This window comes from Leopardus geoffroyi, chromosome E1, assembly GCF_018350155.1.
Source record: "Leopardus geoffroyi isolate Oge1 chromosome E1, O.geoffroyi_Oge1_pat1.0, whole genome shotgun sequence".
NCBI classification, from domain to species: Eukaryota; Metazoa; Chordata; class Mammalia; order Carnivora; family Felidae; genus Leopardus; species Leopardus geoffroyi.
Genome location: NC_059330.1, coordinates 12,192,231 through 12,217,681, shown reverse-complemented (window position 1 = coordinate 12,217,681; position 25,451 = coordinate 12,192,231). Strand labels below are relative to the sequence as shown.

The window sequence follows — 25,451 nt, the reverse complement described above, 5'->3', positions numbered from 1 at the left end:
TTTTATTTATTTTTGAGAGACGGAGACAGAGAGACAGAGTGCAATCGGGGGAGGCGGAGATAGAGAGGCAGACCCAGAATCCGAAGCAGGCTCCAGGCTCCGAGCTGTCAGCACAGAGCCCGATGCGGGGCTCGAACCCACGAACTGTGAGATCGTGACCCGAGCTGAAGACACTTAACTGTCTGAGCCACCCAGGCGCCCCTTGGCAGCCTCTTTTGAATCAAAATCCAGTCAAGGGTCAACTATGGGATTTGGCGATTGTGTCTCTTTATAGCCAGTTTTGGGGTGTAGAACAGTCCCCTCCCTTTCGCTTTCTTCTTTCTTTCTTTTTTTAATCTTCTTTTCCTTTCATTTCTTTGTCTGACATGGACTCAGCCTCTCTATTATAGAACGCCCCACATGTGCCTCTCTGACTGCTTCCTCGGCTGTGGTTTAACAGGTTCCTCTATCCTGTGTGACTTTCTGGAAGTGGAATGCTACGGCTGGGCACTCTCTAGGATTTGGGGGAGAAGCCCTCCCAGGGGGTGGGGTGTTCTTCCTATTGAATCTCATCAAATGGTACGTGGGGCCAACTGTCCCCCACGTGGCGAGGCCGGATTGGATCACCTGTTAAGCTGGCGACACACGCCCCCTCCACAATTAGTGTCCCCTGCAGGTGGCACTTTGGCACCTTCCACATCCTGGTCCCCAACCACCATTCACCGAGGGTCGTCATCTGAAACAAGCCTAGCACTTAAAATACGGTGGCTTTCTAAAGCTATCATTCCTTCCACATTCCTTAGCCGGTGTTTTCAGTGACGGGCTTCCTTTTCATTTCTCTGGTTGAAAAGACTACACAGAACATAACCGTGAGTAAGATAACAAAGCCCATATTTTCGCCGCCCAGAGTTATGTGTGAGCCGGTTGGCATGTTCACTTTCAAATGTTTCTTTTTTTTTTTTTTTGAAGATTTAAAAAAAATTTTTTTTTAACGTTTATTTATTTTTGAGACAGAGAGAGACAGAGAATGAACAGGGGAGGGGCAGAGAGAGAGGGGACACAGAATCCGAAACAGGCTCCAGGCTCTGAGTGGTCAGCACAGAGCCCGACGCAGGGCTCGAACTCACAGACCGTGAGATCATGACCTGAGCCGAAGTCGGACGCTTAACCGACCAAGCCACCCAGGCGCCCCTCAAATGTTTCTTTTAAGAAAGAAAACATTATAGCTCTGAAATCTCCCCGGCCCCCTCCCCCTCCCCCCAACCCCTCCCCTCCCCCGATGGAACCATCCATCGTAAGGATGGCTTCATCTTCCGGGCTTCTTTTTATGCCTTTATAAGTATGTGTTTATCTGTGAATGATACAGTGTATATCACTATTTATGGTATTCTGTGTAGGCCATTATGCATTTTCCTACTTTCTCCCAACATTGTGGAGATCGACTCATATTAATTCATACAGAGCTAGTTCATTCCTTTTAACTGCTGCCTCATATTCTCATTTAGTCTTCTGTCCCTGCCTTGTTGAGAAACATTTACGTTGTTTCCAATTCCTTGCTGTATGAATCGTGCCATCCTGGGCAGGCCTGTGCATGCTTCTTTGTGCAAACGTGAAAGTCTCTCTAGTGGGGACGTTCTCAAACAGGACCTCTGAATTGTGGGGCATGCACCTTCCCGATTTTAGTAGCTGTTGCCAAACTGGCCACACTGAGATTCATTCCCACTGGCAGGGTATCACTATCCCATCCCCGCAGCTCTGATCTACATAGGGCGGCCTCAGACTGTTTCATTTGGTATCAGATGTTCTGGCAATCTAATGGGTGCGCGTTGGCATCTTGTTGCTTTAATTTGCATTTCCTGATGGCCAGCAAGGCTGTGCACCGATGTTTATTGGCCGCTGGGCCACGTGAAGGCTTGCAGTTACTCACTGGGAAGGAAGGAACGTGACAAGAGGCAGGGGGCGGGGGGGGGATGCACTACTATTCACTCTCGTGGAGACATCTGGTGCCCCTGAAGCCCACCCTAAGCCAGTGAGGTGCTATATTAGCTAACAGGTGGATATCATGGAGGGAATGCGATTATTCTCGATTCATAATGTCCCTGTATTTGTGTTAATAATACTTGTCACCGATTATTGGCTTACCATGCACAAGGCAATTTATAGATTTTATTTAATTCTCTCAGAAACCTATTTATTATTATTCCTATTTTACCGAAGAGGAGACTGAGGGTCAGGGAGGTACGGTGACTTGCCTAAGGTCATAGAGCTGGTAAGTGGGCTACCCGCAGCGCCCAAACCTTTCCCTCTGGGCAGCATCGCCTCTCCATACTCCTCCCACATGCCCAGACAGTTCCCGGAGAGAAGAAAAGGTGACTTCTTACCAAAAGAAGAAGTGGGGTTCTGGTTGTCCCGCCCCTCCCCTTGGCTATGAGCAGAGAAATTTTTTGTTAACCAAAAAGTGCAGCCTTGCAAATAGCTCCCAGCCCACTGACTCGGGTTTCTGGATCAGGAGACAAACAGAGAAGGCAGCTTAAAGTTCTTTCCTCACTGCAGCTCAGGAAGGAGAGGTGAGTCAGTCATCTCTTAAACCTTTTACAGTTTTTGGATCGGTCGGAGCCGGAGTGGGTGGGCAATGGAGCTACGAGACTCAACAGGGGGGGACCTTTTATCTCTTAAGTTTGGGAACAAGAGGAGTCTCTCCGCCTCTCCCTCCAAGCCCTCTCTTGTACATGTGATGTTGGGCAGAGATATTTACAGACGTCTCCACTGTCATCCGGACTCTAGAAGAGAAGTAGTTCGTAGACGTCAGTTCCAGCCTGCCCATTTTATAGATGGGAAAGCTGAGGCATTGAAGTCTCTAGGCTCTGGGCTGGTCTGTGAGTTGTCCTCAGAGCCCAGCAAAATATTCAGCATGTCATATACGTCTCACAAAGATTTGTTGAGTGAATAAACGAATGGATGAGAAGGTTGGAAATTAAAAACGAACAAAGCCCTCAAGATTTTGGTTCCTTCGGCTTCTGCTGGGCGGCGACCAATTCAGGGAAGGAAAATCAGTGAACCGGGTCTTTCGTGAGAAGATGAGACTGGGCCCCACAGTGAGGCAGAGGTGACTCAGCGAGCACTCGCATCCACAGTCCACTGATTCACAGACGTCCCGGGCAGGGGGGAGGCTAGAAGTACAAAGCCAGGCACGGAACCTGCACAAAGCCCCACACTATCTAGTCCCACTGCATCACTGCTCTCCTTTCCCACCTCTCTCCCCTGCTCACTCCAGGAGACCAGCCAGACACATTCCCCACCTCAGGGCCTTTGCCCCTGCCGTTCTCCCTGCTGAGGTACTCAGCCATGACCAGCGTTCTCAACCCAATCACCCGCTGCCACGTTCATCTGGTTTATTTCCTTCTGAGCGCTCACATCTGCTTAGAGTGAGCTTGTTCACGTGCTTACTGGCAGATCATCCGCTTCCCCAGCGGAACGTAAGCTTCAGCAGGCCTTACGGCAGGCAGGGGCTTCATGTTGACATCACCGTGTCCCTGGTACCTGGAGCTGTGCCTGGCACGTGAAAGGCACCCAACAGACAGTTGCTGCATGAATGAGAGGGAGGAGGAGACTAGCTGCCGATTTCTGTGCTGAGGCCTCTGGCATCCCTTATCTGTACACAGTAGGAGATCAGCTGGAAAAGGGGCTTGGGCCCCACAGTGAAGGCAATGGTGTGTGTGTGCTGGGGGGAGGCATTAGGAGAATAATCAGTGACCATAGTTAGTTGAACTACTACGATGTGCCAGGCACAAGCTTTATTTTAAATTGCTTCATCCTCAAAATAAGGCAGATGCCACCAAGGCCCCCGTTTTACAGATAAGGGAGTCGAGGCTTAAAGAGACTGAGCATTTTCCCCATTGCCAAGAATGGGCAGAGCTGAGGTTTCCTCCCATAGTATCTGACCCCGGAGCCCATGATCTTCCCAGTGGGTGCCGGATCGGCTGGGGTTACAAATGTTCATCAAGCTCCAAATATGAGCCTGAGCTCCTGCCTGACCCTGACGTTCTTCTGCCGGGGACCCCGGACCCTCTCAGAGAGGACATGTCGGACCAAAGGCAGAGTTGTTCACTCACTCAGTCCACAAGCATTAATTGAGCACCTACTGCGTGCAGGGGTGCTGGAGACATGGCAGTGTGAAGGTCAAAGTTCCTCCAGGGAAGCCCACAGTGAGTGCACAGTGAGCTCGAAAAAGGCCTGCGGGGGTGGATTTGAGAAGTAGCAGACAAATGTTTACTGAACAGAGAAATGATTGAAATAATACGTTGGACTCCCTCAGTACCTGGCACAGAGAAAGTCCTCCAGATATATCTGAGTTGGATTGAATTGAATTGAATCAGATCAACGCTTGGGGAAAACAAAAAAACCAAACACAGTTTCTGGTGCAGCCTCGCAGTCTCACAGGAAAATTCCCTCCAAGAAGAGAGAGGGTGAGTGTTGATCTCCCAGCAGCTAGCAAACGCAAAACAATAAATGCAGATGGAATAAGGCAGGTTAGCAAGCATCAGATTGCAGAAGCAGAATTTAAAAGTTTTGGAAGGGGCGCCTGGGTGGCGCAGTCGGTTAAGCGTCCGCCTTCAGCCAGGTCACGATCTCGCGGTCCGTGAGTTCGAGCCCCACGTCGGGCTCTGGGCTGATGGCTCAGAGCCTGGAGCCTGTTTCCGATTCTGTGTCTCCCTCTCTCTCTGCCCCTCCCCCGTTCATGCTCTGTCTCTCTCTGTCCCAAAAATAAAATAAATGTTGAAAAAAAAAAAAAAAGTTTTGGGCGAAGGAGAAAAAAATACTTAAGACCGTTTGTGTTGCAGGATTTGAATTTAATCTCCTGCTACTATTCAAGGCTAGCGTATTTTTCTCCTTTTTCCTGATTAAGTGGGAAATTGGCCCCAGTACAGGTGGTTAAACTAGCTCTTGGGCCCCCTCAACCACATGGCTGGGCTGGCCTAGTTGTTTCAGCTCTGTTGGGTCTAAAGCGGCTAAGGACACAGGGACCCCAGGGTACAAATGGTGAGATCCTGCTTCCAGCTGCCTGCCCTGAACTGTCGACCAGACACTTCAACTTGGATGTCTATGATAGTAGTAGTCATGAAGCTTTGAGGTGAGTACAAGTATGACCCCACTTTGGAAAGACGATAATGAGGCTCAGAGACAGCAAATCACCTACTCAACATAACATACCCCAAGCCACTCCCTCTCCCATTCTTGCCCATTTCAGTAAATGACCACCGTTTACTGAATGACTCAAACCAGAAGTCTGGGGACGACCCTTGATTCTTTCCTTTCCTCCCGGGTCTTTTCCATCACCAAGTGGTCTATTCTGTCTCCGAAATACAGAACCTCCTCCCCATGGCTGCTTCCCTCCCATCCTCACTGCCATCACTCTCGTACCCACCTCGCCTCGCCTTCTGCTGGGCCCCTAACTCACCTGCTACCGCCCATTCTCCTCCAGCAGTTGCAAATGAACTTTTCAAAATGTAAATCAGATATTATATCAGGCCCTACTTGAAATCTCTCTATGTAAAAAAAAAAAATTTTTTTAATGTCTATTTATTTCCGAGACAGAGACAGAGCTTGAGTGGGGGAGGGGCAGAGAGAGAGGGAGACACAGAATCTGAAGCAGGCTCCAGGCTCTGAGCTGTCAGCACAGAGCCCGACGCGGGGCTCGAACTCACGGACCGCGAGATCGTGACCTGGCTGAAGTCGGACACTTAACCGACTGCGCCACCCAGGCGCCCTGAAATCTATTTTTTTGTCTTCTCTGTCTACTTCTAAGCTTTTTCTTCTTGTCTTAGATTCTCAGTGATATTATCGGGCTGTACTTAGGTGTGGTTTTCTTTGTATTTATCCTGCTAAGAGTTCATAGTCCTTCTCAAATCCATGGCTGGATGTCTTTTCATTCATTTGAAATACGCTTCGTCATTATTTCTGACACCACCACCACTGTCCAGTACTTTCTCTCTCCTCTTTTTCTGGGACTCCAATTACGCCTGTGTTAGGTCTTTTATACCATGTCCCATATTTCATTTTTCTCCTTTTCTCTTTTTTGTCTTCAGCCTGGATATTTTCCTGTGAGCTACCTTCCATTTTCTTCCATTTCCCTGCAGCCGCATCTAGTCAACTATTAGACTTATTTTTTGAGTTTTTAATTTCACTTACCCCGTTTTTCAGGTCCACAATTTCCACTTGATTCCCTTTTCTTCCTCCTTCCCTTCCTTTCCTTTCTTCCTTCCATTCCTCCCTCCCTCCCTCCATCCCTCCCTCCTTCCTTTCCTTTTGTTACTCCCTTCCTTCCCTTCCGCCTTGCCTTTCCTTTCCTTTCTTTTCCTTTCCTTCAGTTGATTTTCTTCTATTATTTAAAAAAATAATAGATTTTATTTTTTATTATTTTTTTTAATTTTTTTTTTCAACGTTTATTTATTTTTGGGACAGAGAGAGACAGAGCATGAACGGGGGAGGGGCAGAGCGAGAGGGAGACACAGAACCGGAAACAGGCTCCAGGCTCTGAGCCATCTGCCCAGAGCCCGACGCGGGGCTCGAACTCACGGACCGCGAGATCGTGACCTGAGCTGAAGTCGGACGCTTAACCGACTGCGCCACCCAGGCGCCCCGAGATTTTATTTTTTAAAGCAAGTTTAGCTTCGCAACAAAATTGAGCAGACAATACAGAAAGTTCACACATGCCCCTACTCCGCTTCCCATATATACATAGCCTCCTCACCATCAACACCACACATCAAAGTGGGACATTTGTTACAGTTGTGCATTTACGTTGAAACGTCATCATCACTCAAGCCCAGTTTACATTAGGGATCACCCTGATGTACATTCCATGGGATTTGAAAAATGTGGAATGGCATGTGTAGACTCTAGTATCGTACGGAATTGTTTTACTGCCCTCAAAGTCTTCTGTGCTTTGCCTGCTCATGCCTCCCGCCACTGTCACTCCTGGCAACCACGGAACCTTGTGCTGTCTGCATAGTTTTGCCTTTCCCAGAATGTCATAAAGCTGTGTCATACAGTCCATAGCCTTTTCAGATTGGCTTCCTCCAGTTATTAATACGCATTTAAGGTTCTTCCATGTCTTTTCGTGGCTTAATAACCATTTCTTTTTAGTACTGAATAGTATTCCATTGTCTGGATGTACTACAGTTTATCTACCCGTTCACCTCTGAAGGCTGCTTCCAAGATGTGGCAATTATGAGTAAAGTTGCCATAAACGTCCATGTGTAGGTTTTTAATGTTCTTATAAATTTCCAGTTCACTTGGGTAAATACCAAGGATGGCAATTTCTGGATCACATGGCAAGAGTATGTTTCATTTTATGATTCCCTTTTACAGAGTCCCCATTCATTGCCCAAATTCTCATCTTGTCCTATAACTCACTGAGCATTTAAAAAAAATTTTTTTTTTAATTTTTTTAATGTTTATTTATTTTTGAAAGAGACAGAGACAGAATGCGAGTGGGTTAGGGGCAGAGAGAGAGGGAGACACAGAATCCGAAGAAGGCTCCAGGCTCCGAGCTGTCAGCACAGAGCCCGACACGGGGCTCGAACCCATGAACCGTGAGATCATGACCTGAGCGGAAGTTGGACGCTTGAGCCCACCCATGTGCCGCTTCACTGAACATTTAATTGCAGTTATTTTCAAAATCCATATTATAACTCCAATATCTAGATCATCTTGCGTCTCTTTAGTGTGTGTGTGTGCGTGTTTTCCCCTGATTTGCTGGCGAATCTTGTATTCTTGTAGGGCCGGGTGTTGAGTATGAAAAGTTACAGATAACTTGATGGCGTCTTCCTTTTTACTTTTGCTTTGGGCAGGGAGCTAAGCTGGGATCACCTTAGCTGGGCAGCCCCAGATCCCCTTAGTTGAGTCAGGAATTGATATGCCTTGAAGCTGGAATTCATTTCCTATGAGGGCTTGTCTGTGTCCTTTTCATCTTTATTCTTAACACACAGCCCTTACGGATCCCGACTCAAACCTTTGGATGTTTAATAAACACTCTTTCCTTGGCAGGTTCTAAATTCTAAGTAAGCTACCGGAGTCTAAAAAAAAAAGCTCTGCTCAACCTCTCAGCCTCTCAAACCTTGCTTTCAAGTCGGTAATCCCCTTGAGGGGAAAAGTGGTATCGACAGCCAGCCTCACCTCCTCTCTGGGCATCCATGCTCTCCCAGATCTTGGCCCCATAATCCCCATAATTTCTCACTGCCTTGATAGTTATCTGGTACCTTCCAATAGACAGGTTTTCCTTTTTAATTTTGTCCAGCTCTTCTAGGATTCTCAGCGGGAGGAATGGTCTGAAATAATCTAGTTTACCATTGCTGGAAGCTCCCTCGTTATCTTGAGAGAAAAGTAACAACTTCTTGTTCTGCTCACCAGACAATACCTGATTTCGATACCGCCCGGCCCTCTAGTTTCCTGTCATACCACTCTCTCCCTTGCTTACTACACTATAGTGAGATGTTAGGCTCTTTTCCTGTAACTTAACTATGCCAAGCGTCTTTGTGCCCCAGGACCTTCGCACATGCTCTCCTCCATCTAGAATGCTGTTTCCTTTTCCTCATCCTCCAGGTCTCTGTTTAAATGTCACTTCCTTTGAGGAGCCTTTCCTGACCTTGCGCTCTGGCACCTTCGAGCGGTACATTCACACTTCTCTCCACCTGGCCCCTCATATGTACCCTGTTCTTCCCTTCACACCCCTTATCGTAATTTCAAATTATATATTGATTTGTTATGGCCCATTTATTATCCATCTTCTCACTAGCTGGAAGCCCTGTGAGGGCCGGGGCTGTCTTAGTCTGCCCTCCCCACAAGCACACCCCGAGAGGAAGATGAAGCACAAGTTGTTCATTCGGGAATTGCAGGTAAGGGGTAGGGAAATGACACAAGGCAGGAAAAGCAACCAGGAAAGTATGTTATTATGCCAGCTGCCATGGTGGGCACCTGGCGCTCAATCCCAGAGGGCAAGTCTGGGAAATGGTGTAAAACTTGTGCCTGGGGAAGCGGCGGGGGGGGGGGGGGTGGGCAGGATATTTACACACCAGTCCCTACCAGTCTTACTGGTTGAGGGCTGTTCCCGGGGCGTATCAATCCCCTGGCACTTCCTTCTTGCTCAGCAGCGAGCATGACCATGACAGCCTCCCGGGAGTCAGAACCATGGGCCCTGGCGGTTGGAAGTTGGGGTACAGGGAAGCAGAGAGGCCTGAGGGGGATCCGCCAGGGCCCTTATAGGGTCACGTCTGTTTGGGGGACCATTTTATTCCCAGACCCTAACACGGAGCCTGGCACATGGTAGGAAGTCAATAAATACTTATTGAATAAGTGAACTTTTAGAACGCTGGGCAGGACTACGACTTAGCTCTTCGAATGGGCTCGCTTTGTTATTCAAGACGATTATCGAGAGTCTGCTGTTGGCCAGGCCCCGTGGAGAGCGGGAAGGGGCCTTCCAGAACAGGAATGTGATCAGAGGAGGGCCCCCAGCAGCCTGGAGCCCGTCCGTCGTGAGGAACAAGACTGTGCCTCCTCTGAAGAGAAGGCTCAGTGACAGTCCTCACACGCCCCAGGTGCCATCCTGGGGGTCATCCTGTGTAGGTTCCATGGGGTGTGAAGGACCTGGGGCGAGAGTGCTAGTGCAACTTTGAGGAGAACTCCTTCAGTCAGCACCATCCGAAGGCTGCCTCAGCTGAGGAGTGAGCTCCCCATCACTGCTACTCGACAGGCAATCCGGGTCTCTGTCCTCCGGGTGTCCACTGCCTGGCTGAGAGGACATCACTCTGCATAGAGTTGTATAAAGGTCTAAGCACAACAACGCGAGAGCAAAGTGCTAAACTCGACTCCCAGGTAGGAGAGCTCACCCTAGGGTGTCTGAGGCGGGAGGGGGCCATTCCTTTTGATCTTTCTGTCTGGTCTCACACAGAGCTGCGTTTCCAAGGGCTCTGCTTTGCACGGTGTTCGGGGCCTCGTTGTACGAGAGGCCCTTGTTGGGTTGCAGGGCACCTGAAACCTGTATTGAGATCCTGATAAGCCCGGGAAGAAACCAAAAGGAAGGTGGGGCTGTTTCTAAGAACCATACCTGGATCCCTGACATCTCAGTCCCACCATCTCCCTGCTGGGATGGTTAACTTTATGTGTCCACTCAGCCGAGCCACAGGGCCTGGATATTTGGTTAAATGCTAATCTAGATATCGCTGTGAAGGTATTTCTGGATGAGATTATCAGTGAAACATGTGGACTTTGAGTAAAGCAGATGACCCCCCCCCCCAACACACACACAAAGTGGGTGGGCCTCATCCAATCAGTTGAAGGCCTTAAGAGCAAAAGACTGAGTTTCCCTGAGGAGGAACGAATTCTGCCTCCAGATGGCCTTCGGGCTTGTAACGGCAACATCTAGCTCTTTCCCTAGGTCTCTAGCCCGCCAGCCTGTGCTGCAGATCTTAGACTTGCCAGCCCCCAATTGCATGAGCTGATTCCTTAAAATAAGTCTCTCTCTTTATGTATGTGCCTCCTGCTGGTTCTCTTCTTCCGGGGGACTCTAACACACTTGGCCTGTGCTCAGCGTGTAATAACAGTCTCTGGACTCGACTTGGGTCGACAATACAAACTGTCGCCTTTGTTCCATGTCACCCGTTTATCCCGACTCTCCCGTATCTGTTCCAGAGTCCCATCCAGCCCCCCTCACAACGCACACTGTCTCCTCAGTCTCCTCCAACCTGTGACAGTTTCTCGGTCTTTCCTCGTCTTTCACGACCCATACAGCTTTGAGGAGCACCACGGACGACCCCGACAGGAAGGGTTTCGGAGCCTGCGGGGAGCCTGGGCCTGTGTTTCCTGCCATCTGTCCCCGGGGACCCCTGCCTGGTCCCGATCCCAGTGGAGGAGCCCAGAGAGCTGTTGTTTGTGGGCACACCTATCAGTAGTGACCGCGTCAGAAATTAAAACTGAGAAGTTAAAGACCTACCTATTGATTTATTTTTTTTCATTCTTTTTTTTTAAATTTAAGTTGATCACTCCAGGGAGGTAACATGCAGTGTTATACTAGTCTCAGGGGCACACTATGGTGACTCAACAGTCCCATACACGACCCTGTGCTCATCACAAGTGCCCTCCTTAATCCCATCCCCATCCCAACCCTGCCACCGACCCCAACCATCAGGTTGTCCCCTATAATTAACAGTCTGTTCCTAGGTTTGTCTCTCTCTCAGTTTTTTCTTCCCCTTTGCTGTGGGTTTTGTTTCTTAAACTCTACATAGGAGTGAAATCGTATGGTACTTGCCTTTCCCTGACCGACTCCTCTCACTTAGCGTCATACTCTCTAGCTCCACCCACGGCTTGTCAAGATAAATAACATACTGTTATGAGGAAGTCAGTATGTATTGAAGGGGAATTAGCGAGACGAGCAGCCCTTGAACATTTTCCCGAATCTCTTTAAAGTCTGGCTTAGGACAAGGCGACGGGACCCCGGCCCCGGCCCCCGCAGCCGGCTGCGGTGCAAGTGCGGAAGAAAACCCACCTCACGTGGGTCTGTGACTGGCAAGGCGGGACCCGGCACGTCTCCTGGCAAGGCCTTGGGGTCCCACCGGGTCCCCAGGGCGCACTGTGGACTTGCTCGGGGGCCAGGAGCGGGCAGCGGAGGTGGGGCGAGCCTGCAGGCCCGAGTCCACAGAGCTCCCGGAGAGACTTTGCTGGGCACGTACCCAGGAGTGAGATTGCTGGCTCGTGGGAGGCGTAGGCACGGCCTTAGCGAATTCTGCCAAGTCACATAACTACTTTCCAAAGCGCTTGGACCTCTGACCTCCCTCCAGCCGTGCGGGAGGATTCCAGCAGCCGCTCAGGCCGTGCCGGACAGACCTGGGTCAAGTCGCACTCCGCCACCTAGCCGCTGGGACACCTTGGGCAGACTCCATACCTTCTCTGAGCCTCAGTTTTCTCATCTGTGAAATGGAATGACGGTGGTCCTTACCTCACAGGACCGTCGCGAGGACTGGGCGAGACGAAGCATGTTAAGCTCTTCACCCAGCGTGGACTACCACGAGTGACGCAATTCTCCCTTCCTCAGAAATAAGGGAGAAGACGGCTTCATGGCCCAATGGGAAGGCTTCAGGGGGACCCGAGGTGCCAGTCGTTATCTGTCCCTGGAGGAGAAGCCCTGGATCTCTGTTTCCAGAAGCAACCCACCTCTGGGATCAGGATGGCTGCCAACGCCCCAGAACTCGAGCTCCTCCCCCACCGCAAGGACCTCCCCAAAGCGGGGGAGGGGCTGTGTGCGCGAGCCTCACACCGGCCACCGTCTTCCCGGCCGCCCCTAACCCGCCGGCACCCCTCTCCTCAGGGAAGGCCTGACGCCCCGCGTGGGGGCGAGGCCAGCATTTGGCTGTCCCTCCACACCGACTGTCTGCCCCAACTTTGGCCCCGTTAACAGGGCCATGGGACGTTTTCAACCACTTTGGGCTAAAGGAGCACACCTTGCCCACTTTTATGTGGCAGCTGCCACTCACCTCTGTGTCGCGACCACCTCCCACACCGGTGTCACCACCTCCCACACCTGTGTCACCACCACCTCCCACACCCGTGTCAACTCCACCCACACCTGTGTCATCACCAAGTCCCACACCTGTGTCACCACCACCTCCACACCCGTGTCACCACCACCCACACCTGTGTCACCACCAAGTCCCACACCTGTGTCACCACCTCCCACACCTGTGTCACCACCTCCCACACCCGTGTCACCACCACCCACACCTGTGTCACCACCACCCACACCCGTGTCACCACCACCTCCCACACCTGTGTTACCACCTCCCACACCTGTGTCACCACCACTCACACCTGTGTCACCACCACCCACACCTGTGTCACCACCACCCACACCTGTCACCCCCACTCACACCCGTGTCACCACCACCCACACCTGTGTCACCACCACCTCCCACAACCGTGTCACCACCTCCCACACCTGTGTCACCACCACCCACAACTGTGTCACCACCACCTCCCACACCCGTGTCACCACCACCCACACCTGTGTCACCACCTCCCACACCTGTGTCACCACCTCCCACACCCATGTCACCACCACCTCCCACACCTGTGTCACCACCACCCACACCCGTGTCACCACCTCCCACACCTGTGTCACCACCTCCCACACCTGTGTCACCACCACCTCCTACACCTGTGTCACCACCTCCCCACCTATGTCACCACCACCCATACCTGTATCATCCCCAAGTCCCACACCTGTGTCACCACCACCCACACCTGTGTCACCACCAAGTCCCACACCTGTGTCACCACCTCCCACACCTGTGTCACCACCACCCACACCTGTGTCACCACCTCCCACACCCGTGTCACCACCACCTCCCACACCCATGTCATCACCTCCCACACCCGTGTCACCACCACCTCCCACACCCGTGTCATCACCTCCCACACCCGTGTCACCACCTCCCACACCTGTGTCACCACCACCTCCCACACCCGTGTCACTACCTCCCACACTTGTGTCACCACCACCCACAACTGTGTCACCACCACCTCCTACACCCGTGTCACCACCACCCACACCCGTGTCACCACCTCCCCACACCTGTGTCACAACCACCACCCACACCTGTGTCACCAACACCCACACCTGTGTCACCACCTCCCCACCTGTGTCACCACCACCCATACCTGTATCATCCCCAAGTCCCACACCTGTGTCACCACCACCCACACCTGTGTCACCACCAAGTCCCACACCTGTGTCACCACCTCCCACACCTGTGTCACCACCTCCCCACACCTGTGTCACAACCACCACCCACACCTGTGTCACCACCACCCACACCTGTGTCACCACCTCCCACACCCGTGTCACCACCACCTCCCACACCTGTGTCACCACCACCCACACCCGTGTCACCACCTCCCACACCTGTGTCACCACCTCCCACACCTGTGTCACAACCACCACTGACACCTGTGTCACCACCTCCCCACCTGTGTCACCACCACCCACACCTGTGTCACCACCTCCCACACCTGTGTCACAACCACCACTGACACCTGTGTCACCACCTCCCCACCTGTGTCACCACCACCCACACCTGTGTCACTACCACCTCCCCCACCTGTGTCACCACCACCTCCCACATCTGTGGGAGAAGATGACCACTTCTGACCTCCTCCCTGATCCCTACCCACTTTGAGCCACGTTAGTCACTCACCTGCACGTCCAGCATGTCGATCATGGTCCTGCCTCAGGGCCTTTGCACCTGCTATTCCCTCTGCCTAGAATGCTCTTTGCCCGGATAGCTGCTTGGGTCAGACCTCCTTTCCTACAAATCTGGGCTCAAATCTTGCCTTGTCAATGAGGACAGCCCTGACCATCTCTGGAATGGTATCCAGTAGGTAGTACATGCTCAACAAGCACAGGGAAGAAGAGAGGCAGAGAGGGAAGGAGGGAGGCAGAGAAGACAGGGAGGGAGAAGGAATGAAGGAAGGAATACCACACAGCCATTTTTGTTCCAGTGAAATCAGGTTCCAGGGAACACCAAAGAGCGACCCAGATGGTGCAAAAGGAAAGATTACCAAAGGCCGATATGGGGGCGCCTGGGCGGCTTAGTCGGTTAAGCGTCCGACATCGGCTCAGGTCATGATCTCACAGTTCGTGAGTTCGGGCCCCGCGTCGGGCTCTGAGCTGTCAGCACGGAGCCTGGGGCCTGCTCTGGATTCTGTGTCTCCTTCTGTCTCTGCCCCTCCCCCACTCACGTTCTGTCTCCCTCTCTGTCTCAAAAATAAATAAACATTAAAAAATTTAAAAAAAGAAAAGGCCAACATGAATCATGAAGGTGGGTAGGAGAGGGAGGGATGGAGGCCTGGAGACCCCGGATGGGTATAGCATCCTCTCTGCCTCCCAACCGTGCCTTCCCTCCCCCACCTCACAGACACCCTGGGCTCTGGACCATACCAGCCTGGCGGTGGTTAGGGGAGGGGGAAGACGTTCAGTGGCCCTCAAAACTCATCTCGCCTCTGCTCCACATAGGCAACCCTATCATTCCCTGAGGAGGGAGTCCAGACACTGGGTTCTAGTCCTGTTTCTGTCCCAAGCTCAGTGTGTGACCTCAGACCTGGCACTCAACATCCTGAGCCTCAGTTTCCCCTTCTGTCAAAATCAGGGAGAGTGGATGCCATCCTTCAACAGGCAGCCCACTCTATTCTGAGCGTCTATGAATAGCACGTGCACAGTGCTTTTCTGCTAGGAAACCTGCCATGCCAGAACCGTCCCGACCTTCTAGGGTCGGTTTTACTCGAGACTGTAACCGCCACACCTGGGCCCATTGCACCGCAGACCAAGGGCAAGGTCACCTGGCACCCCCCTCCTTCCTCCACTCTTTCCTCTCGGGAGGGACTGGGGTTTCACACAGAGCAGCCGAGGCCCAGAAATAGCAGCTGGCCACTCACAGGCCAACCCTCCCAGGCCCCAAAAAGGAAGTGAGAGAAAGGCGGGCACTTTTGTTCTTTCTGCAGAAAAGAACTGCTTCTGCAGGACCTGCCAGGCGCTCCCCAGGGCCCCGAGCAGACCTGGCCCCCCACCCCCCACCCCCCACCGGTTCTTGGCAAGGTGGGGCTCCGGCTGCGCTGTCGCTGACCCTGATGGACGAAGACACGTGTACAAAGTCACAGGAATGGGGCTGAGGTTGGGCCCAGGATTCCTTGCCCTACATCATTCTATGAATTGCAATTTGTTCGGTAGGGACATGCAGACAGATCTGTAGGGGACATCGCCGTGTGAAGAAAGGCCATCCACAGTCCTCTTGGACGACTCCAAGAAGAGGGGACTCGGGGTAAATTCCTTTTGAGGTGCACACGCTCATAGATCGAGATAGTCACCCCCTACTTCCTTACATAAAACCAGATTCAAGGGGATCACAGGGTCTGAGAATAACCTGGCCCAGCCAGTCCCCTCACAGGGGACCTCGGAGGAGCTTCTGCACGTGGGCGGGAGGACAAACACGTTGGCTGCAGCACTATTCGAAACGGGGGACAGAGGTAAAGCCGCTCAGTGGGTTGTTTTCCTCAGCCCTGCCCACACCTTTCCAAAGAGTCCCTTCATTCAGTTCCTTCTCGCTTTGAGTGGTTGGTCTGTTTCCCGCCCAGACCCTGCCCGAGACATCAGCAGGGAAAGGGATGAATCGAATGTGATGTATGCTTGTCGTGGAGCATGTGCAGCGGGAAAAAGAAGAAAGCCAGGCCTACGCGTATCTCCACCCTGGGTCTCTCAAGAACACAGTGATGAGTAGAGAAAGGCGGGTTACCCTGTGGCTCCATGGGTGTGGATTTTTTTTTAATTTTTAAAATATTTATTTAATTTTGAGAGAGAGACAGAGACAGAGCAGGAGCTGGGGAGCTGAGGAGGGGCAGAGAGAGAGAGAGAGAGAGAGACAGAATTCGAACAGGCTCCAGGCTCCCAGCTGTCAGCACAGAGCCTGATGTGGGGCTTGAACCCATGAACTGCAAGAACATGACCTGAGCCGAACTCGGAGGCTTAACCAACTGAGCCACTCAGGCGTCCCATGGTGTCGATTTTTTTTTTAAATGTTGATCTATTTTTGAGAGAGAAAGAGAGAGAGAGAGCAGGACTGGGGGAGTGGCAGAGAGAGAGAGAGAGAGAGAGAGACAGGATCTGAAGCAGACTCCAGACTCCGAGCTGTCAGCACAAAGCCCAACGTGAACTCATGAACCGTGAGATCATGACCTGAGCCCAAGTCAGACGCTCAACCGCTGAGCCACCCAGGCGCCCCACCATCGGTATGGATTTTAAACAGACCTAGGCATAACTCACGTACACTTGCACACGGGTGTTAAGATATCAGAAATGACCTGGAAACACACAAACCAAACTCACAAACTCCTTCTGGGGAGGGGATGGCACTCGTGGACCCGGTCAAAGGGGACAGAGACCATATGTGCGGTGCTTTGTGGCTTAGAAAAGGGAAACATGGAACAAACTCGACCAGTCGTAAACAAGGCCCGTGTGGCTGCTGTTAAATTATTTCCCGTGCTGTTCTGAATATGAAGATCTTGTACATACATGTTCCACTGCTGCGTTTCTACGCGTAGTTTGCTGAGCCCTCCTACATCCCAAGTTGTGGGAATACAGCACGGATAGAACAAAGTACCCCTGCGTCCTTGGAGTCTATGGGAGACACACACAAGACGTAAGATAAGTGAAATTTATAGCCTGATCAGGGCCACGAGGGAGCATGGAGCAGGGAAGGAAGACAGGAGTTCCAGGCATGGGGACCGAAATGTTAAGGAAGATAGCGGACTAGTTTCCTACGGCTGCCAGGGTGAAGAAAGTGCCACGAACCGGTGACTTAAAACAACGCACATTTATTCCCTCATTTGTTCGTTTCCCCATTTATAATTTTGAAGGTCAGAAGTCCCAAATCAGTCTTGCTGGGCTAACGTCAAGGTGAGGGGAGGCTGGCTCCTTCTGGAACCTCCAGGGGAGAATCCATGCCTGGCCACTCTCAGCTTCACGAATTGTGCTCCTGGCGTCCCTTGGCTCCTGGCCCCTCCCTCCATCTTCTTTCTTTCTTTTTAAATTTTTTAATGTTTATTTATTTTTAAGAGAGAGACAGACAGAGTGGGAGCAGGGGAGGGGCAGAGAGAGAGGGGGAGACACAGAATCCGAAGCAGGCTCCAGACTCTGAGCTGTCAGCACAGAGCCTAAAGTGGGCTTGAACCCATGAACCACGAGATCATGACCTGAGCTGAAGTCAGACACTTAACCAACTGAGCCACTCAGGTGCCCCCCACTTCCCCCCTCTTCAAAGCCATACCTGCCTCTTCTATGGCAGCCCTCCCTCCCCCTCCCTCTCATAGGACTCTTGAGGTTACACTGAGCGCCCCCGCCCATAGTCCAGGATCCTCTCCCCATCTCAAGATCCTTACCTCAGCCATATCTGCAAAGTCCCTTTGTCAGATGAGGGAATATTCGCAGGGCCCAGGAATTAGGACCTGGAGGTCTTTTAGTGTCCCATAGGTGCAAAGTAACATTTAAGTAAAGACCTGGGGGCACCTGGGTGACTCAGGTGGTTGAGCGTCCGGCTTCAGCTCAGGTCCTGATCTCGCTGTTCATGGGTTCCAGCCCTGCATCGGGCTGTCTGCTGTCAGCACGGAGCCCGTTTTGGATCCTCGGTTCTCCCTCTCTCTCTGCCCCTCCCCTGCTTGTGCTCTCTCTCACTCTTTCAAAAATAAATAAACATTAAAAAAAAATTTTAAGAACATTTAAAATAAATAAGTAAATAAATAAATAAATAAATACCTGAAGGAGGAGGGAAAGGGAGCCGTGTGGTTCTCCATGGAAGAGTATTCCAGGCAAAGGGAACAGGCCCAGCGAGTCTGAGGAACAGCAGCAAAGCCAGTGTGGCCGGAGCGCAGGGAGTGAGGGGAGAGGAGAAGGAGGGGAGGCAGCTGAGGGAACAGTGTGGAGGGTCTGGTCATTGTGCAGAAGTCGTTTTTTCCGGAGTGAGATGGGAGCCATGGGAAGGGTTGAGGGGCCTAGCTCTTCCGTCTCTAAAACCCTGGCCCCAGGGTTCTGGAGAACACACCCCTTCCAGGACACGCTCGCTCCTTTTCATTGCTGAGTAATACTCCTCTGTATGGACACGTCCATTCGCCTGGTGATGGACATCTCGGTTGTGTCCAGTTTTTGCCAATTCCCCAACAGAGCTGGTATATGCCATAAGCATTCAGGTACACATTTGTATGGATGTATTTCATTTCCCTTGGGTAAGCGTCTAGGAATTTCTGAATCTGTGTCGTAGGTATGTATTTAAAATTTCAAAAACCTACCAGATTAATATCAAAAATGGCCCTACGGTCTACATTCTGACCAGCAGGGAATGAAAGTTTCAGTAGCTCTGAAAGTTTCAGTAGCATCCTCATCAACACTTGGTGTTGGTCAGTCTTTTTAATGTTAGCCATTCTAATAGGCGTGTCATGCTTATCTCATTATGGTTTTCTGTAATTTTTATTTCTCTAATCGCTAATGGTGTTGAGCATCTTCTCATGTGCTTATTGGCCATCCATATACATACATATACCTTGGAAGTGTCTGTTCACATGTTTTGCCCATTTTTTTTTTGGTGTTTTTTTTTTCTTTTTGAGAGACAGTGTGCCTGTGCATGAGTAGGGGAGGGACAGAGGGGAGAGACAGCAAGAGATCTCAAGAGAATCTCAACCAGGCTCCCTGCCCAGCACAGATCCCAACACAGGGCTCAATCCCACGACCTTGGGATCATGACCTGAGCTGAAATCAAGAGTCAGACCCTTAACTGACTAAATAGCCCAGGTGCCCCTTGCCCACTTTTAAAAAATTGAGTTGTTCTTTTTCTTGTTGGGTTTTGGAGCATTCTTCATACCTTCTGATACTAGTCCTTTATCACATAAGTAGTGCAAATATTTTCTCCCAGTCTGTGGCTTGTATTTTCATTCTCTTAGCAGCATCTATGGAAGAGCAGAAGAGTTTAATTTGAATGAAGTCACTTGATCCATTTTTTTCTTTTATGGATTATACTTTTGGTATCATATCTAAGAAACCTTTGCCTAACCAGGGTTTTCTCGTACATTTTCTTTTAGAAGTTGTATACTTTTGGTTTTACACTTAAGCTTATGATCTATTTTGGGTTACTCTTTATATGTGGTATATTACTATTAACTATTCTATTCTATTGATCTCTGTTCCATTGTCAACCTGTACACCAACACCACATAGCTATATATGGTACTACTATGTTCTAGAAATAACTTTACTCTCCTATACTATACTATGCATGCCATTACTTTACTATATAGCTTTAACACTAGCTTAAAACAGCTGGTGTTGGCTCCCCAACTTAATTCTTTTTTCGAAGTTGTTTTGGATATTCTAGGTTCATTGCATCTCTATACATATCATATATCTCTTGAGAGTTCTCCAGAGAAACAGAACTATATATGTACATATATGGACTATGTATATATAGTATATATATATACATATATAGCCATATATATTGACTATATATGTGTATGTGTATTTGTGTGTGTGTGTGTGTGTGTGTGTGTGTATGCTTGTAATTGTTTCGGCCAGAGCCAGCAGAGGCTAACTGCCTGAGACCAACTGCAGGACTCAAGTGGAGAGTGAAATCCAAAATGAAAAGCAGAATGAATTGTAAATATAGTACGATATATGGAATTTGCAAGCATGGTATGGTATTACACATGGTGTATGTAAATATATATGTTTTTTTCCTTATATACATAATTCTGTTTCTCTGCAGTACTCTGACTAATCCACCAAGTGCCTAGAACGATGCCTGACACATAGTAGGCAATAAATATTTGTTGAGTGAATTAATGAATATGTTTATTCATTACCACATCCCCAGGGCCTGACACTTAAGACACAATGGATGAAGAATCTGGCAAAAAAAAAAAAAAAAAAAAAAAGAATCTGGCATGTGTACCTTACAGAACGTACTCTTCCTGTTTAAAGCTTAGAAACCCCAAAACAACACTGTCTATGCTGAGAGACACAGAAATGCTCACTTGCTGGGGGTCCATCGTGTTAACGGTTTCATCCCCAAGGTGGGGGGTGGTGACTTTGGAGGTCTTCGACATCCCTCTCCCCATCCCGGTTTTATCTATACCAGTGGTTCTCAACCCAGGCCGTTCTGCCGCCTCCCAGGGAACCAGGGACAAGGTCTGGGGACATTGCTGTCTCAATGGTGGTGCGGTGGGCAGGGGACAGGTGTCCACTGGCATTTAGTGGGTAGAGGCCAGGGACACGGCCAAACATCCTACAATGCACACAACAGCCCCACAACAGAGAATGACCTGACCCAAAATGTCAGTAGTGCTGAAGAGCCCTGGTTCACACTGGTCGCTCATCGAAAATTCTCCAGGGGCTCCTGGGTGGCTCAGTTGATTGAGCGTCCGGCTTCGGTTCAGGTCATGATCTCACAGCTCGTGAGTTCAAGCCCCACGTCGGGCTCTGTGCTGACAGCTCGGAGCCTGGAGCCTGCTTCTGCTTCTGTGTCTCCCTCTCTCTATGCCCCTCCCCCATTTGCGCTCTCTCTCTCTCTCTCTCTCTCTCTCTCAAAAATAAACATTCAAAAAAAAATTAAAAAAAAAATGCTCCATATCCGATCCCCTTCACGTACAGCCTTGCGCCAGCCTTCCTTCAAACCTGCACAGCACAACTCCTACATGGCATGATTATGAAACTCTAAAACCACAAGCAGAATGCATTTGTTTGACAAGGAACATGCTGGAGACCACAACCATCCTAAGAACTTTGCATACGGAAGGGTTTTGTTTTTGAAAACTGAAATTACAGAATAAGAACCCAAAAAGGAGAGAGGGAGAGAACTTCACTGTTTGGGTTCAAATTAGCAACCTGAATATTCTTGGCTCTCGGTAGGAAAGGTAGGTGCTAATGTCAGATGAGACCATCTGCTGTGGCCGTGGGGTTTCGTTCTGACCAGCTCCTTCCCACTCCTATCATAAGAGGAGCAGATGTTTGGGAGACTAACCTAGCAGGCAAAGAACAAGGTTTATGTGTAAAAAGAGAACATTTTTTTTTTTTTTAGTAGAATGGAAATATCTCTCGACTGCTAATTCAGAATGAGATGTGGTGATGAGCTGACCTTGAGAGTTTCGGTGTGGCCCAGACCAAACAGCAGGGCGGGGCATGGGGAGGTGGTCAGCAAGGCAAGGTCCTACTTGCTTTATTTAGCGCCCAGGTGAGTTCTATTCACTTGAGGCTGAATCGGTTTATATGGAGCATGGAAGCAACACGGACGTGTAATCTTCAGCGTGGTAGCTGCTAGTCTCTTGCGGCAATTGAAGTGTAAATGTAAACCAAATTTTAATAATTCAGTGTCTCAGTCCCACTAGGCACCTTTCTAGCGCTCAAAAGCCCTACTGGCTGGTGGCTATCATACTGGACAATGCAGATAGAGATCAGCTCCAAACATCACAGAAAGTTCTATCAGGAGGCACTGATCTGCATCTCATCTCCCTGATGCATGCCTGCCGTGGACAGGGCAGGCAGCCCCTGCTCCAGGGGCTGGGGGAGGCCTCTCCAACCAGCTGTCTTCCCTCCTGGCTTATGGACACTCTTTCTGGAATCTCCTGCTCCTCTCAGCCCCCACCCAAATCAGAGCCGATCTTTCCTGCTTCCAGACTCCCATAATCCCTTACACACACTTGTGAGTTTATTATTTTGAAATGCACATGTTTCACCCAGAACGAAAGTTAACGTTGCCCTGTTGGTCTCGAGGTCCTATGTCATCTCTGAGCACATCTCCTACCTTCTCTCCTTGCTCTCTCCCCAGCTCCAGGCCCCCCCCCCCACCCCACCCCTGGCTACTCGCAGTTCCTTGAGCGCATCAGCCAGGTCGGCTTTGGGGCCTCTTCAGTTGCTATTTCCTCTGCTCAGAATTCTCTTTCGCCCACCCAATACCTACATTGTCATTACCTTGCTTCTTTGAGGTCTCTGCTCAAATGTCATTTTATCAGAAAGATACTCCCTGACACCATCTTATCCCGTATAACTCACACACACGCGCACATGCACATACAGCACGCACACGCGCGCGCGCGCGCACACACACACACACACACACACAGGCGACAACTTTCCCCAGGCACCTTCTAGATACCTTTCCGCAAGTTCTGAGGCATGGCGCCCCCCTGTGGGCGGCGTTCCCAACACTCCGGAGGGTGGATTTCCAGCAAGGCCTGCTGGCACCCCATTCCTCTGCCAGGCGGCATACCGCGGCCATGCCCCATCCAGCGAGGTCTGGATCTCGGCCCTGGCTCCAGTGGACAGGGTGGTGGGCTCTCTCCCTTGGGTGCTCCATCTGTGCCCTGGGGCCAGCGGCTGCTCCTCATTCTGCTATCCTATGTTGTTTAGAATTATCTTTACGTCTCTTCAGTGAATCCCTTGTTACACCCATCCTTTGTCAGTAATCCTTTGTATTAAACATTCTGTATTCCAATGATGGTGTGGCTTCTGTCTCCTAATTGGACCCTGATAAAGGCACGGAGACATTGTTCCAGCTCTACCCGCCCACAGAGCCTAGTATGTACTGCATGTTTGACGAACGTTGGGTGCACAGATGTACGAACGGCAGTTTTTTGCTTCACCCCATATGCTGGTTGCTGGTTTTTATCCCTCCGTGAGGGTGGGGGGTGATAAGATCTAAATCTTGGAAAAGAACAAACTTATACTGGGCACCTATGGTTTAAGGCCTTTCCTAGGTGCTGTGAAGATACAAAGATATTTATTTACAAAGATAATAGACAAGCTGTTTGCACTTACACAGGTTTAGAAAAATGCACTGTAATTTTTCTAAGCGCAAGCCGCATGGTGGGCCATACTCCACAGTGTTGGAGGAAGATGGTCCCGCGGCGAAGATAACTGACATCAGTCCACTGACTCAGAGGCCTGAGCAGTCCTTGTCTCTCCCCTGGCTGGGCCGTTCGTCCCAGCTGAGGGCTTCCGAGGGGTCCGCCATCACCACTGTTTAGTTCCAGAACATTTTCATCACCTGAAAAGGAAACCCTACCCCATTAGCAGTCACTCCCCATCCTGTCCTCCCCTCAGGCCTTGCAGCCACTAATTTGCTTTCTGTCTCTGTCACTTATTCTGGATATTTTATTAAAATGGAATCATACCATATATGATCTTTTGTGTCCGGCTGTTTTCCTCAACAGAATGTTTTATTAGATTTATCCATGCCGTAGCGTATATCAGCAGTTCATTCCCTCTTTTTTTTTTTTTTTTTTTTTTTTAAACTAGGCTCTGCACCCAGCACAAGAGCACATCCTGGCACTTGAACTCATGATTCTGAGATCAAGACCTGAGCCGAGATCAAGAGGCAATCGCTGATGGAGCCATCCAGACGCCCCCAGTTCATTCCCTTTTGATGGCTGAATAATATTCCAGTGTACGGATAGACCACATTTTGTTATCCCTTCATCAATTGATGGAATTTAGGTTGTCGTCCCTTTTGGCCATTGTGAATAATGCTGGATAATATTGTACAAGTATTTGTTTTCAATTACTTGGGGTATATACCTAAGAATGAGAACGTGTGGTCATGTGGTAATTTTATGTTCACCTTTTGGGGAACTGTCAAACTGTTTTTTACATCAACTTCACCGTTTACATTCCCACCGGCAATGTAAGAGGGTTCAAATTTCTCCACATCCACACCAATGTTTTTTTTTTTTTTTCATTTTTTTTTTTCATTATTTCCCTCACAGTGGGTCTGAAGTGGTATTTCATTATGGTTTTCATTTACATTTTCCTAATGACATTACACATCTTTTCCTGTGCTTGAGAACTGTCTATTCAAGTCCTTTGCCCATTTAAAAATTGGATTTTTTGCCTTTTCGTTGTTGAATTGTAAGGGTTCTTTATTTATTCTGGTTACTAAACCTTTATTAGCTATATGCATTTAAATATTTTCTCCCATTCTGTGGGTATGTCTTTTAATAGTGTTTTTTTGCTTCACATTTTAAATTTTAATGAAGTCCAATTTATCTATTTATTCTCTTGTTGCCTGTGTTTTTGGTGTCATATTCAAGAAATCTTTACCAAATCCAATGTAAGATCCTTTCCCCCTTGGTCTTCTTCAAAGAGCTTTATAATTTTTATTCTTACATTTAGGTCTTTGATCCATTTTAAATTGGTTTTCATAGACGGTGTGAGGTAAGGGTCCAACTTCATTATTTTCTGTGGAAATTCAGTTGTCCCAGCACCACCTGCTGAAGAGACTATTTTTTCCACATTGAATGGTTATGCCACCCCTGTCAAAAATCAACTGACCATATATGTATGGATTTACTTGTGGACTCTCAATCTATTCCACTCATTTATATGTTATTCTGTATGCCACTACCATACTGTTTGTATTATTATAGCTCTGTAGTTAAGTTTCAAAACCAGGATGTGTGATTCCTCCAACTTTTCTCTCTCTGTTTTTCTCTCTTAAGATTGTTTTGGCTATTCAGGGTCCCTGGCAGTTCCATACAAATTTTAGGATCAGCTTCTCCATTCTAAAGAAAAAAAAAAAAAAAAGGCCATTAGGATTTTGGTGGGGTTTGCATTGAATCTGTAGATTGCTTTGGGTAGTATTGCGTCTTAACAACGTTAAGCCTTTCAATCCATGAACATGGGATGTCTTTCTGTGTATTTAGACATTCTTTAATTTCTTTTGGCAATATTTTGTAACTCTCAGTATACACATCTTTAACCTATTTGTTTAAATTTATTCCTAAGTATTTGATTCTTTTCGGATGCCACTATAAGTGGAATTATTTTCTTAGTTTCCTTTTGGGATTGCTCATTGCTATTATAGAAATACAACTAATTTTTGTGTGTTGATCCT

At 49.3% G+C, this 25,451-nt stretch overlaps 1 long non-coding RNA gene across 1 annotated transcript; it reads left to right on the top strand.

Moving 5' to 3' along the window:
* The first annotated feature begins 2,452 nt into the window (after nucleotides 1–2,452).
* On the top strand, nucleotides 2,453–24,149 carry LOC123603136. Its single transcript, XR_006714756.1, has 2 exons — nucleotides 2,453–2,546; nucleotides 23,858–24,149. It is a non-coding gene; the product is annotated as an uncharacterized LOC123603136 (long non-coding RNA).
* Nucleotides 24,150–25,451: the final 1,302 nt, after the last annotated feature.